General features: G+C 36.3%; 1 protein-coding gene across 1 annotated transcript in view; it reads left to right on the forward strand.

The window, feature by feature from the left end:
• The first annotated feature begins 508 nt into the window (after positions 1 to 508).
• The window catches only part of CREBRF (CREB3 regulatory factor), a 349,666-nt gene continuing 337,470 nt past the window's right edge, over positions 509 to 12,704 (forward strand). Inside the window, exon 1 of the mRNA XM_053717136.1 lies at positions 509 to 646. The gene's annotated coding sequence lies outside the window, so the exon portion shown is untranslated. The remainder of the gene's footprint in view (positions 647 to 12,704) is intronic.

The raw sequence follows: 12,704 nt of genomic DNA on the forward strand, positions 1-12,704 counted from the left end.
AATCAGAAAGCAACTAAATTGTATTCAGATATTATATGATCTATGTGTACTCTATACACTCTCCCTAATGTGTCACATCACTGAACGGTGTTAAATGTATCACATGAGCAATAGATCGTCCGCGTTTTATCCATGAGAGGGATGCAAAGCAGTGCATTACAACGCTATTTGCCAAGAGTTAGCGTGCAGGTTAGCAATTTGTGATACACTGGATTATCCATCTAATTCATATTTAACCAGTTTGTTAGTCTAACATTTGTACAAACGTGCACATCACAAAACTAGATGTACATTTTACCATCCTACTCTCAAAGGCACATTTATTTCCATTTCTGCAGAGCCATCCTGCTTAGAAATAAACCTCACTTCTCTCCCACCCTCCTTTTTATTACCTCCCCTGCATTCCGCTCTCCGATTTGCTAATCCCGGGTGCCAGGCAGTTCTGATTGGGCTATCTATGGGTCACATGGTTAGGGAGTCACGCGCTTTCCGGGAACCCGTCAGGAAGGAAATAAACAAAACAAACCAAAAAGCATGGAGTCTGTTCTGGGGCATCAGCAGCAGCATCAGGGAGGGTGAAACCCTTAAAGAAGAGCAGAACCTGTGTTGTTTGACGTTAAAGGAGCGAACCTTTCTAGTTGGACAGGTGAGGGAGTGCCAAGGAGGGGGTGTGGGCGATTGCACAATGACTGGGGTGCAGAGTGGGTAGTCAAATAGGGATGAGGATGCAGAACTGTTCATTAAGAGTCACACTGAACGGGGCAACTAGGACGATTATGTATATAATGTGCAAATAGGGCTGGAACAACAGGGGAAAGTTGTTTATGTGCTTAGAAAAACACAGCAAAATGGGTTATTAAACCTCCAGTTTCACAAGTACAGCTGACAGTAATAGCATGCTTTTCGTATCTATAGTGTGAATATAACGCTATATAGGTGCATTGGGGGTGTGTAGCTGCTCATTTCTGTTTGTAAGCTGAAAGCGCTGCCTCACTCTGTCATTTAAATCCATGCTCTAATGTGTTTCATGAGCTTGTTGTTTGCTCTACGGTGCCAGGATATGCATGTAGTGCAGGGGCTCCAGTTGCATGTGCAGCAAGCAGCTTTATAGGGGGCGTGGTGCCTCAGTGCGAGCGATCGGCTCCATGCTGCAGGAGTGGGTGTGTTGGTGGCACTGGTCAGGAGATAATACACATCTCTTCTTATGTGCTTTGTCCATTCATTGAACGCCTAACTCAAATGACTCATGCAGCACATTGATAGGGTAAAGGCTCTATTGATAGCCTTTCATTTACATATGTTTTTTTCCGAAAGAGGAAGCGGTATTGATTGTTGTCAATGTTTTGTAAAGAAACTTCTGGAAAATTCCATTTCTAACCAGCGCAGGGAATATCACCTGACACGAATTATACAAGTAACATTGAAATAGATTTGAAATGTTTTATGTGAATTACATGTAATTATATGGTCACTCATAAGTTATCCACTGTGTGTTTACTTTCACATATATTGCGTAATTTTGATGCGGTCACGTGCTCTTGTTCTACTTCAACTTGTTATAAAGGGGTTAATTTTTTTTTTCATTTCCCTGTTTCCATATTACCCGTCCACAAGCGCCGCGCTAGGTATTTCATGCCACCCTTTCTTTTTCCATACTTTTTTTTTTTTTTTTCTTCTATTTTTTTTTTTTTTTTTTTAAATGACTCTGTTCTTTTCCATCTGTAGTTGTTTACAATAGATGTTATGGCTGTGTAGGGGGTGTGTTGCTGGGTAGAGGGCTCTCTTGTGCTGCTCTCCATGTCTAGGGGCGTGTGCAGAGAGGGGAGGGGAGCTATTTGGTATTTTACATAACCATCATTATCATAGACTTTGGCGCAGCCTCTGTGATAGAAGAGACAGCATGTTCTAGAAAACAAAACCAATCTTTTCTTCTCCCGGAGAGAGAAGAGGCAGTTGAACAAAGCATTATTTATGTGTCCCGTCAGAGCAACTTTGTAAGGCGAAAAGAGGCGGGTGATTAATCAGAGTGACAGTATACACTGTCCAATGTCAGAGGGAGCTATAATCCCTTCACCAATAGGAAGCGCGATAGAATGAGGCATTGGGTTAGGCTGCATCTCTGTTTTGGAGGTGAGGCCATATTGACAATATAGATCAGAAAGGGGTGTGAGGATGAGCACAGGTGTTTTGTTCTTATGTAAAATATCAAGTTTTGAATACAGCTGTGCTGTGCGAACAAACTTACAATCCTGTATATTTGCATTAGCGTGTGCATTTCCCCTGTGATTTATGTAATCAAACAAATCGTTTCCCTGCATGTTTATACATATCTCCAAATGTATACGTTTTCCTTAATATTAAACTCGTTTTCTCTAATTATTTATACAAATAAATTATTTTATGTAGTATAATTGTTCTAAAATCTTAAGTATCTACAGTGACCTTGGGTAAAAGGAACTATATTTACAAGGAAGTAATTTTTACTTTTGCTTCTAGTTAAAGGGACAGTTTACTCAAAAAATTTCTCCCCTTTAATTTGTTCCCAATGATCCACTTTAACTGCTGGAGTGCATTAAAGTGTTTACAAGTAGCTCCTTTACCCTTATATTGGCATTTGAAATAGTTGATTTAGCATGTGGTATCCCCACCTATTCTGAAAGTTTGTGGCCGCAGGTCCCAGCTATATATAAGCTTTGTAAACACAGCCAGCAGAAGAAATTATACTCCCAGTAGGATATAGCAAAGATAAGGTAATACAATGTTGATTTTCCATTGTTCTCTCCAAGTACTGGTGATTGTTTTATGGACAGATATATGATAAAGAAGCAGGTATATGTATACAATGTGATACAGAAATGAGATCTGATTATATCTACAAGCTCAACCCATTTTATTAGGTTGTGGCTTCAAAACACAAAATCAGAGCTTTAATATACACAAAAAAACATAAAAAGCTATTTGTCATACATTTTTTTTCTCTGCAGTTGGTAAAAAAAGCAATTGTAAATACATTAAGCGAAAAATTATTTTTCAGTATACTGTCCCTTTAATCTCTGTGGACCGTGAGACACAGATGAATTATCTGCCAATATGTTTGCTCTTTTAGTCACTTTTTTATTTATTTTTTTTATTTTTTTTTTTACAATAAAAGTTAAAGGGCCATGAAAGTAATCCTGCAAAACATCCATTCCAGCATTGTGCGAAAGTAAAATATTATTTTTCACATTCTGCAATTTGCGGATAAAATGTCATTGCCTCTTTATTTTTTATTTTTTTATTTTTTTTGAGCACTGGCATGTAAACCGTTTTTTTCTAAAATATACATTTTTACCTCTTATAATACTTGACAGTTTCTTACACATGGACTGAAGCTATTTTTTCTATTACATACATTTACCTATAATTTTTATTGCTTTCGCAGAATTAAACATTTTATATGATCGGTCTGCGGGAAAAACAACTTTTGTAGAAATAATAAACAAAATGCAAAAAAAGTTCTTTCCTAAATTACATTATGGTTTCATGCAACATCAAACACCAGTAGGATTCTGTAGATATGTTTTAGTAACATATTGGCAATTTAACTTTAGAAGATAAAATGTGTTGTTTTTTTTTTTTTTGTCGCTTTAGAATAAAATATCTATAATAAGAGACAATCTTAAATATATAAAATTGTAATTTTGGCAAGATAGTCATGCTCATGTGAATGTAGGGAAGCAAAAAATGCACCAAAAACTGTAACATGCCTATTTTTACAGTTGCAGTTCTTCCATTTCTTTGGAAACCTGCAAATTTGTATTTGCTCAGGGAAACAAGGATCTATGAGCCCAAGCATCCACAACAAAACAAAATAAGGCTCGTGTTTGCTACCAGGAGATCGTTATTGCTATAACAGTCTTTAATAAACTGTTTGTATGGTACACACTACGTCATGTCTAACACTGGGTGTCTGTTCTGAAACTGTTTTGAGTTGATTTAATAGACTCTATGGTTTTTCTATTGTGCCCTGCCCTGATTTCAGTGCTTCAAAGTATATCAGACATTTAGAATTAACGCTTACTTTATAGCCATAAACACAGGGCTCGACAATCCCAGGGAGACACTGGCTCTTAACTTTTTTTGGGGTTATTCTCTCTATCAATACCACTGACTGGCTCCTAAATATTTTTACTGTCTCAACCTCTGCAGGGACATCCTATTAGTTGCATGTAGCTGCGTAGTGCTAGATTTATCGAACAGGGGCGGACATATTTGCCCCAGCTTGCCTCTGGTGGTCAGCAATCCGCTGGTGGAATTCAACATTGTACACAAGCGCTATTTTGCACTTGTGTGCAATCCTGCCCGCGCACAGCCAATCACGCGTAGGCAGGAGCTGTCTATCTCCCCGGTCGGATGAGAGCGGGGAGATTGAAATTCTCCACCTAAGAGGTTAGGTAAGCAGCGGTCTGATGACCGCTTCTTGATAAATCGTGACTGCAGGTTCTCTTGTGAGTACCTGCAGTCATATGGATGCGAAGGATAAATCAAGCCCTTAGTGACATTTGACTCATACAGGCTGTCTGGAGAGAGAAGTGTGGATTGATGATTTATGCTTCTACATTCCTTTTTTTTGGGACATAACATTTGTAGTTTAACAATTACCTCACATCTACAAGGTTATGAAATAACTTAATTATTCCAATATAAAGGGTCAGTAAACACTTTGAGATTGTTAATTTAAATGTTAGGCCCTGGATAAGTGTCCCAAGATGATACCACCAGCCACTCCTAAAATTTAGCTTGGTGAGATTGGATCAGCTGTGAATGTGTATGTGCCTGTATTCACTAAGCAAAGAGAAAACCCATACTCACTGGATTTTAAAAGGCAAACAGCAGTTTATTTTAAAAATAAACTGCTATTTGCCTTTTAAATCCAGTGAGAGTGGATTTTCACTTGGTATACAAAAAATAGTCTGCTCAAAAATACTTGGCTGTTAGATTTTTGATCTGGCTCCTAGATTTTGGTCATATGATATCAAATGATTTGGGGTTAGGTTGCAGTAGTCTTCTGTGTTCATAGTGCAGTAGAAAATGAAATACTCTTGATAATTAAATATAAAATTTCAGATTCCTTACTGTGCTATACTTTTATAATATGTTACATATGAAATAGCAGATCCACGATGGTTTTTTTTTTTTTTTACATAAATCAAGGTGCTTTTATTAGAGCTTGATTTGAGGATGTCTAGATCTTCGGTTCCAACTCTTAGTGAACTCTTTCCCCATTTGAATTGATCTCTTTATTTTGCCTTGAACAGACTATTTATAATGTTATCTCCACATCTGTGTCTTCAAAACATTAGAGATTTATTATTCAAAACACTGATAAGTCTTTTGTGCTTTGTTCTACTTGCAAAATCTCTATAAAACTTGCTAGAGCTTGATTTAAATATTACCCATGCATCCACAACTTTACAATTTTTCTTTCAGTGAGAACAATTCCATATTCTATATTCTTCTGGTTAATCTTAAAGGGAAAGGCTACTTGGACATTTTTATTGTTGGCAAAGATAATCAAATTTTTTTTTTTTTTTTTTTTTTTTTTTTTATACCCATAACCAAAGCTATTCTATATATATAATTTTACCTCTGTGATTACTGTGTATAGAAGCCTCTGCAAACTCCCCCCTTATATCAGTTCCCCCTGACTCATAAATAACTCCACAGGAGTGAGCACAATTTTATTTATATGGCACAAATTAACTAGCAGCTGTGAAAAGCTGTCAAAATGCAGTGAAATAAGAGACGGCTTTCTGTTTATGAGCCTTCCTAGGTTTAGCTTTCAGCAAAGAATACAAATCAAATTTGATGCTAAAAGTTGTTTAAAATTGCATATCCTTTCTTGAAGGTATAATTTTGACTTGACTGTCCCTTTAATGGGGGCAGGGGCTGTATGATGAATAACTAACTGCCCACTGCTGTCCTGAAGGATGTCTGGGAGTAGCTGGATGCCTATGGTAGCATTCAGGCTGTATTGAGAGGGGTCAACATTTAAATTTTTTTTATTTTTATTTTTTCTTCATTTTCAGCATCACCATCCTGAAATACCTATCTCCAAATAGGTATAATATAAAAGTAGAACTGAAGCTGGCAGTAAAGGGGAGGCGAGGCTTTGCCAGTAACTGAATGCTATGTCCATACTAAACTATTGTTACAGAGGAAAAAAAGTTGATCCCACATCAACATTAAAGGGAGAGTAAAGTCAAAATTAAACTTTCATGTTTCAGATAGACCATGCAATTTTAAACAAGTTTCCAGTTTACTTATATCATAAAATGTTCTTTTTGGTACTCTCTGTTGAAGACTAAATCTTGGTAGGCCGATATGAGCTTAGGCATGTGCACTTGTGTGATGCAGTCTATAGCAGCAGTTTTTGTAACTATGTATAGCATTGCTATAAACACTGCTGCCAGATGACTAAAGACACATGCACGCTCCTGAACGTGCAAAGGATTACTCTTTTTTTTTTTTTTTAACAAAGGATACCAAGAGAATAAGGATCATTTGATAACATAAGTAAACTGTAGTTGTTAATTTAATGCACCATCTAATCAATTTGTTTAATCTTGATTTTGCTGTCCCTTTAAAAGAACACTAGTGTATCATACCATAGCAGGAAATAGTAATGCTCAGCGAGACTTAACTACTTGCACAGAAACCAGTTTTCTATTCGAGTTTAAAGTAAGCAGGCTTCTTGTCCAGATTGTTCACATTTCTCACGACCTCAGGATTGTACGTCCTAGTTTAATATCATAGGAATATGAATACAAATTGTCTTAAAATAAACTTTTCAATAAAATAAAGATACTGGTTGGATTGTTAAAGTGCATTAAATTTGTTAACGTAAGTCACAGTCAACACCAGATTTTTTTTTTGTTTAAAAAGATAAATAATCCCTTTATTACCCATTCCCCTGTTTTGCATAATCAACATAGTTATAACTATACACAGTTTACCTCTGTAATTACCTTGTATCTAAAATGCAGTATAAACCAATTGTTGGATAGTGCTAAGGTGTTCCAAAATGCATGTTTAAATGCCTTAGTAGTCCAACATAAATACAGCCCTTTTGCATACCCTTCAAGTTATTAGATAACATATCTGCCTAGGAGATAAATGTTAAGTCATAGGGCATCCAAAACTATAGAGTATCTTAGCAGAGCAAATGCATTCCTATGAGAATAAAATTAGAAAGTGTATATATTAATGTTAAAGGGACACTAAACAAAATGTTTAGCAAATGTTTTCTTTCATTATTCAGAGCATGTAATTTTAAACAACTTTCTAATTTACTGCTGCTATCAATTTTTATTTGTTCTCTTGCTATCTTTATTTAAAAAGTAAGAATTTAAAGCTTAGGAGCCGGCCCATTTTAGGTTCAGCACCATGGATAGCGCTTGCTTATTGTTGGATACAGTTAGTAAACCAATAAGCAAGCTCTTAAACTTTACATTCCTGTTTTTTAAATAAAGATAGAAAGAGAACAAAGAAAAAAAAAATATAAGAGTAAATTAGAAAGTTGCTTAAAATCGCAGGCTCTATCTGAATCATTACATTTGGGTTTAGTGTCCCTTTAAGAAGCCAGAGATAGATTTTTATAGCAGCATATAGAAGTCGTATACGTTACGGTTTTTAAGGATGGATGAAACTATTTTTCTGTGTGGACATTTTCTGCACAAATGTATTATTTGGGCTCTTCCTCTAAGGCTGAATCTTATCTTCACCCCAATGTGGCAAGTTGGCTTTAAAAGACATGAATGGCACACAGTGTTCTCCATGGACCTTTTGGATTGGTGCACCAACCAGCTGAATTTAATGACCACCTGGCTAAATTTTTATCCTGTATTAAGATGAAATTAGCTAATATTAAACTTTTTTATTGCAGTGTTTATCTACAGAAAGTTTTGCCAGCCGGGTGGCACTATAAAGTAGGGACGGTGTAATACTTTTTATGATGATGAAAAATAAAAGATAGTAAACACAATAGGTGATTATGTGATACAAAAATGAATGATCTAATTTTTTTTTTAAAAAGTATGTGTGTGTATGTAAAAAATAAAATAAAAAAATAATATATATATATATATATATATATATATATATTTATTTAACAAAAGAAAAAGAGAGAAGACAACCACAATTATACGTGGGTATCAAAGAATGACAAGGTTGCACACTTAAATCCTCATTGGAGAAAAAGCGTTTATTTAATCTTAATGTAGGTCATCAAACTGACTCCGCTCACCCATCCCAAGTGCAAAAAAACATGTTCTAACATATATAATGAATAACAACAATTTCAGCAGTATTCAAAGTAGAGAGCATATGTTCCTTTTAAGTCCGTGAACCAAGAGCAGACCTAGTGAGCACTTAGTGTAAAAAACACGCTCACGTCGCTGCCAAACAGCCGAATTGCAACAAGTCTCTTATTTGTATCCAATTGACAATTGCAAATTTGGAAAGAAAGAGAAACAATGTTGCATGTAGCGATCCTTAGTTAAATCACAGAGCGAAACATCACCATTTGTATCACTTCGAGTACTTAGTGTATAGAACACGCTCAAGCACAGCTGTAGATGGTGAAACACTGTTTTCAGTGTAGGAGACACAGTACTTGCATTGCATTTTATTTCTATATTTTCTCGCCGCTCATACTTCATGGATGACCGATAGTGCAGCAGCGGACCAATACTCTCATGACATGAGACGTGTTTCCACAATGAATACTTGCTGTCGGTTCCTGTTTCCAAATATTGCAGGCGAGGAAGCAAGCTGAGTGTGTGTGTGTGTATATGTATATATATATATATATATATATATATATATATATGTGTGTATATATGTGTATATATATGTGTATATATATGTATATATATATATATATATATATATATATATGTATATATATGTGTATATATATATATATATATATGTATATATATATATATATATATATATATATATATATATTCTATCCTGGGTGCAACTTCTTTTAGCCCAGTCATGCTTTTCACAGAGTAGAACTTTCCTGTAGTATATCAGACTGATCCCGCCTATTACGGTCAGTCCAGCGCCGAAATACCAGGCAATTCCTCTCTGAAAAAGGAACACGGCAACCCCAGACGATTGTTTCGGCCTTCATTGGGCCCCGTCAGTGAGGTGTAGCAGTATTCCTCTAAGCATACTGAGCAAGGAGTCCACGTCTGGTTGCCCCTTTTTCCCCATAGGGAGGCTAAATACACACAGAGAGAAGTGCACTCACAGGAACGACCAACCTGCTCAATACCATTGTTAGCATTGTTATATTTATATATTTTTAGGGCTTTTGGGGAAAAAAACGCAATTGTGATTTAATCGCGATTTTCTTATAAATTACTATAACACCTTCATTTTGCATTAAAAAGTTTATTTAATACTACAGAATCTTAATGTACATGTTTCTCAATGCCCAATACACTCTTGGAGCATAAAAATACAAAACAAAAAATAGTTAAAATAAAATTTGCTGCCTGTGGTGTGATTAAATAGTAGCCACTAGCCAGTTATTTGGTCTTATGACACACAACATTGTCAAGTTTTCTTGGACAGTCATTCTAACTGTGGACAGTGGTATGATTAACATATGAAGCAGTGTAAACCACATACACACACACACACACACACACACACACATTTGACTAAAAATGAGCCCTGCTCCTGTGCAGGAATCCAATACAGGCATATATAGCAGTAGGGGTGGGGGGCTGCTCCTTTCAGAAATGCTGTGCCTTGCTGATATCAAATACATTGTAGATGCAGTTACGTTAACCCAGCAGCAGAGGGGAATGCATTTTTAGCCTTTTTGGCAGCCGTGGGGTTAACTGATTCTGCTATGTATTTGAGCCATTTCTCAGAGAGCAGGAGATTGTGTGGGAGGTTCCATAATGATTACATACCCTAAGTTTCAGACTGCAGACTTTCCTAGTGGGAAATATAAGTGGCTTTTCCCTCTTCAGTTTTCTGCATGGTTCCATAATGATTACATACCCTAAGTTTCAGACTGCAGAGGTTCCTAGGGGGAAATATAAGTACCTCTTCACATCTCCTGCATGGGCTCTGCTTTTAAATTTTCAACTGCTTGATCAGATGCTGAGATCACAAACAGAAAGTGAAACAGACATTTTACAAATGTGTGCTAAAAACAACAACTAGATGGAGCAGAATAATGGAGAATAATGCAGTACATTTTTTTTTATTTTTTTTTTAGCAAAAAATCGCGACCTCTCGGTTTTTAAATCACAGCAATTAATCGCGGTTTCAGTTTAAAAATCGTGCTGTGTATGTATGTGTGTATATATATATGTGTGTCAATTGGCAAATCAGTCTCATTAATGCTTCTAGTTACAAATTTATCATTTATATTCTCCTGGGGCAGACTGAAAGCTCTTCTGCAAGTTCCTGCATTAAAGTTCTCCATAACTACTGTGGAGAACAGCATTACAAATCTATTCTCTACCAGTTGTAGAAGCAATGTTACAAAAAAGGGCTCTACAAGGTGCAAAAATTATCTATAACAAAGTGCATTAATAATGGTTATTGGAGTGCAATATTAGTTTATATTGGCGTGATAAAAACACATATAATGGAGCATATATAACTAATTTTGATTTCCAATTGTATGCACAATTCAATAGGGAGTGGTCTTTCATGTGCCATTCAAAGGCTATATGAGAGTAGATCAAAAGCCTTGTCTAGAATATAACGATGTATCTGAGGGGAAGGGATTTCTTACATGGCTTCCCCTTTTCCTGTGCATCCCTGACGTGTTGGGAACCACGGGGCTCTTACCAGCCAGTCGGATAAAGGACTGGCTTCAGCTCCTGTAGTTGTCAGAGGCAGCTTTGTTCAGGCGTTCTGTGTGTACTGAGACTACGAAATCCCTGCACGTCCTATGCTTCTGACTCTCACCAATCGAGGGCGGAGAAGAGCTGCTGCTAAACCAATAGATGACTGTGTGGCCAATTTTGGAAATAATAAGATTGCCAACAGGCAAAAAGGCTTCATAGTAAGTGGAGTGGATGCCCCACCATCCACTAATTAAATACCCCACCATTCACTAATTAAATACACCACCATCCACTAATTAAATACAATAAAAAGTTCCATGAAACAAAGCTATGTATATATGAAAACGTAATCCATTTTATTCCAGTTTAAAAAGAACACGCAGGAACATGGGGTTAAGCTCATCAGTAATTGTGCTTAATGTAAAACAATGCTATAGGATAAATTGTTAGTTATAGATGTTGATACAGTTTGATTTCAGAACGAAACAATGAAAGAGTATAACCCAATGTAATACAATATTTAAAATAGTATGATTTTAATATAATATTTAAAATAAAAAACAAGATAAATTATTTAAAACATATAAAGTGACAATGTTGTCTAAAGTTAAATGCGATGATAAATAATATGAGCTCAAATAATGATTATAGTTAAAATTAAAAAGAGATCTTTCTTTTTAAAAATGTCTTTGTTTTAAAGGATCTCAGAAGCGCTAAAATTAATATATCACACTGCAGTGGATTTATTGCTTAATGTCCTGTATTGGCAAGATGTAAAGATTGGCTTTTATTGAACAAAATGGTGTCTCTTATTAGGTAGATCTTAAGGCCATTTAGCTTGTATAAGCAGATAATGTCCTAAGTTAAAACAGTGGATAAACAGTACCTTTGAATGTTGTGTCACACACTTCTGCTCTTTAGCAAGTTTCAAACCTTGCTAGAAATGGACAGGATTCTGTAGCTGCCCTCCTGGTTTTGCGTATTGTGACAGGCTGAAGTTAAAGCTGATTGACCGGTGGTGGTATTGAAGCAGTTTCGCCTCTCCACTTAGTATTTGTAGCAATCCTTTTAAGGCTTTGAAGTAAAGGGATGATCCGGAGGGGTGTATATACAATACCAACGATGTGGGGGTGCTATTAGTAATAGCTGTGGATCTGATGTTAAGATGTTGTCCATTCAACCTTAATAAGGTGACGAAATCCCAATAGCGTAATTCAGTGTAGAATTCGCTCTTTCCCAGATCTGTTGATTTGGAGTTCCAAAATGGGGTAATCTGTGTGAACTTGTTTGATTCACAGACACAGTTTGTAACTGAAAGCCGTTGCTGTCTTAATTAACAGCTTGCAAAACCGGTAGTATTGCGACTGGTATACAAATTTTCAATTAGCTCTAGTAGAGCTTTCAAACTATCAACTACGGCCCGAAACGCGTAGATAGTGCCCACACTTAAACTCCTCACTGTGTTTGGATTACACAGTATTAATCACTTAAACCGGTGAAAACCGTTTTTTGAAAGCTCTACTAGAGCTAATTGAACATTTGTATACCAGTCGCAATACTACCGGTTTTGCAAGCTGTTTATTAAGACAGCAACGGCTTTCAGTTACAAACTGTGTCTGTGAATCAAACAAGTTCACACGGATTACCCCATTTTGGAACTCCAAATCAACAGATCTGGAAAAGAGTGAATTCTACACTGAATTATGCTACTGGGATTTCGTCACCTTATGAAGGTTGAACGGACAACATCTGAACATCAGATCCACAGCTATTACTAATAGCACCCCCACATCGCTGGTATTGTGTATATACCCTTCCGGATCATTCCTTTACTTCAAA

Source organism: Bombina bombina, chromosome 6, assembly GCF_027579735.1.
Source record: "Bombina bombina isolate aBomBom1 chromosome 6, aBomBom1.pri, whole genome shotgun sequence".
In the NCBI taxonomy this organism is placed as follows: domain Eukaryota; kingdom Metazoa; phylum Chordata; class Amphibia; order Anura; family Bombinatoridae; genus Bombina; species Bombina bombina.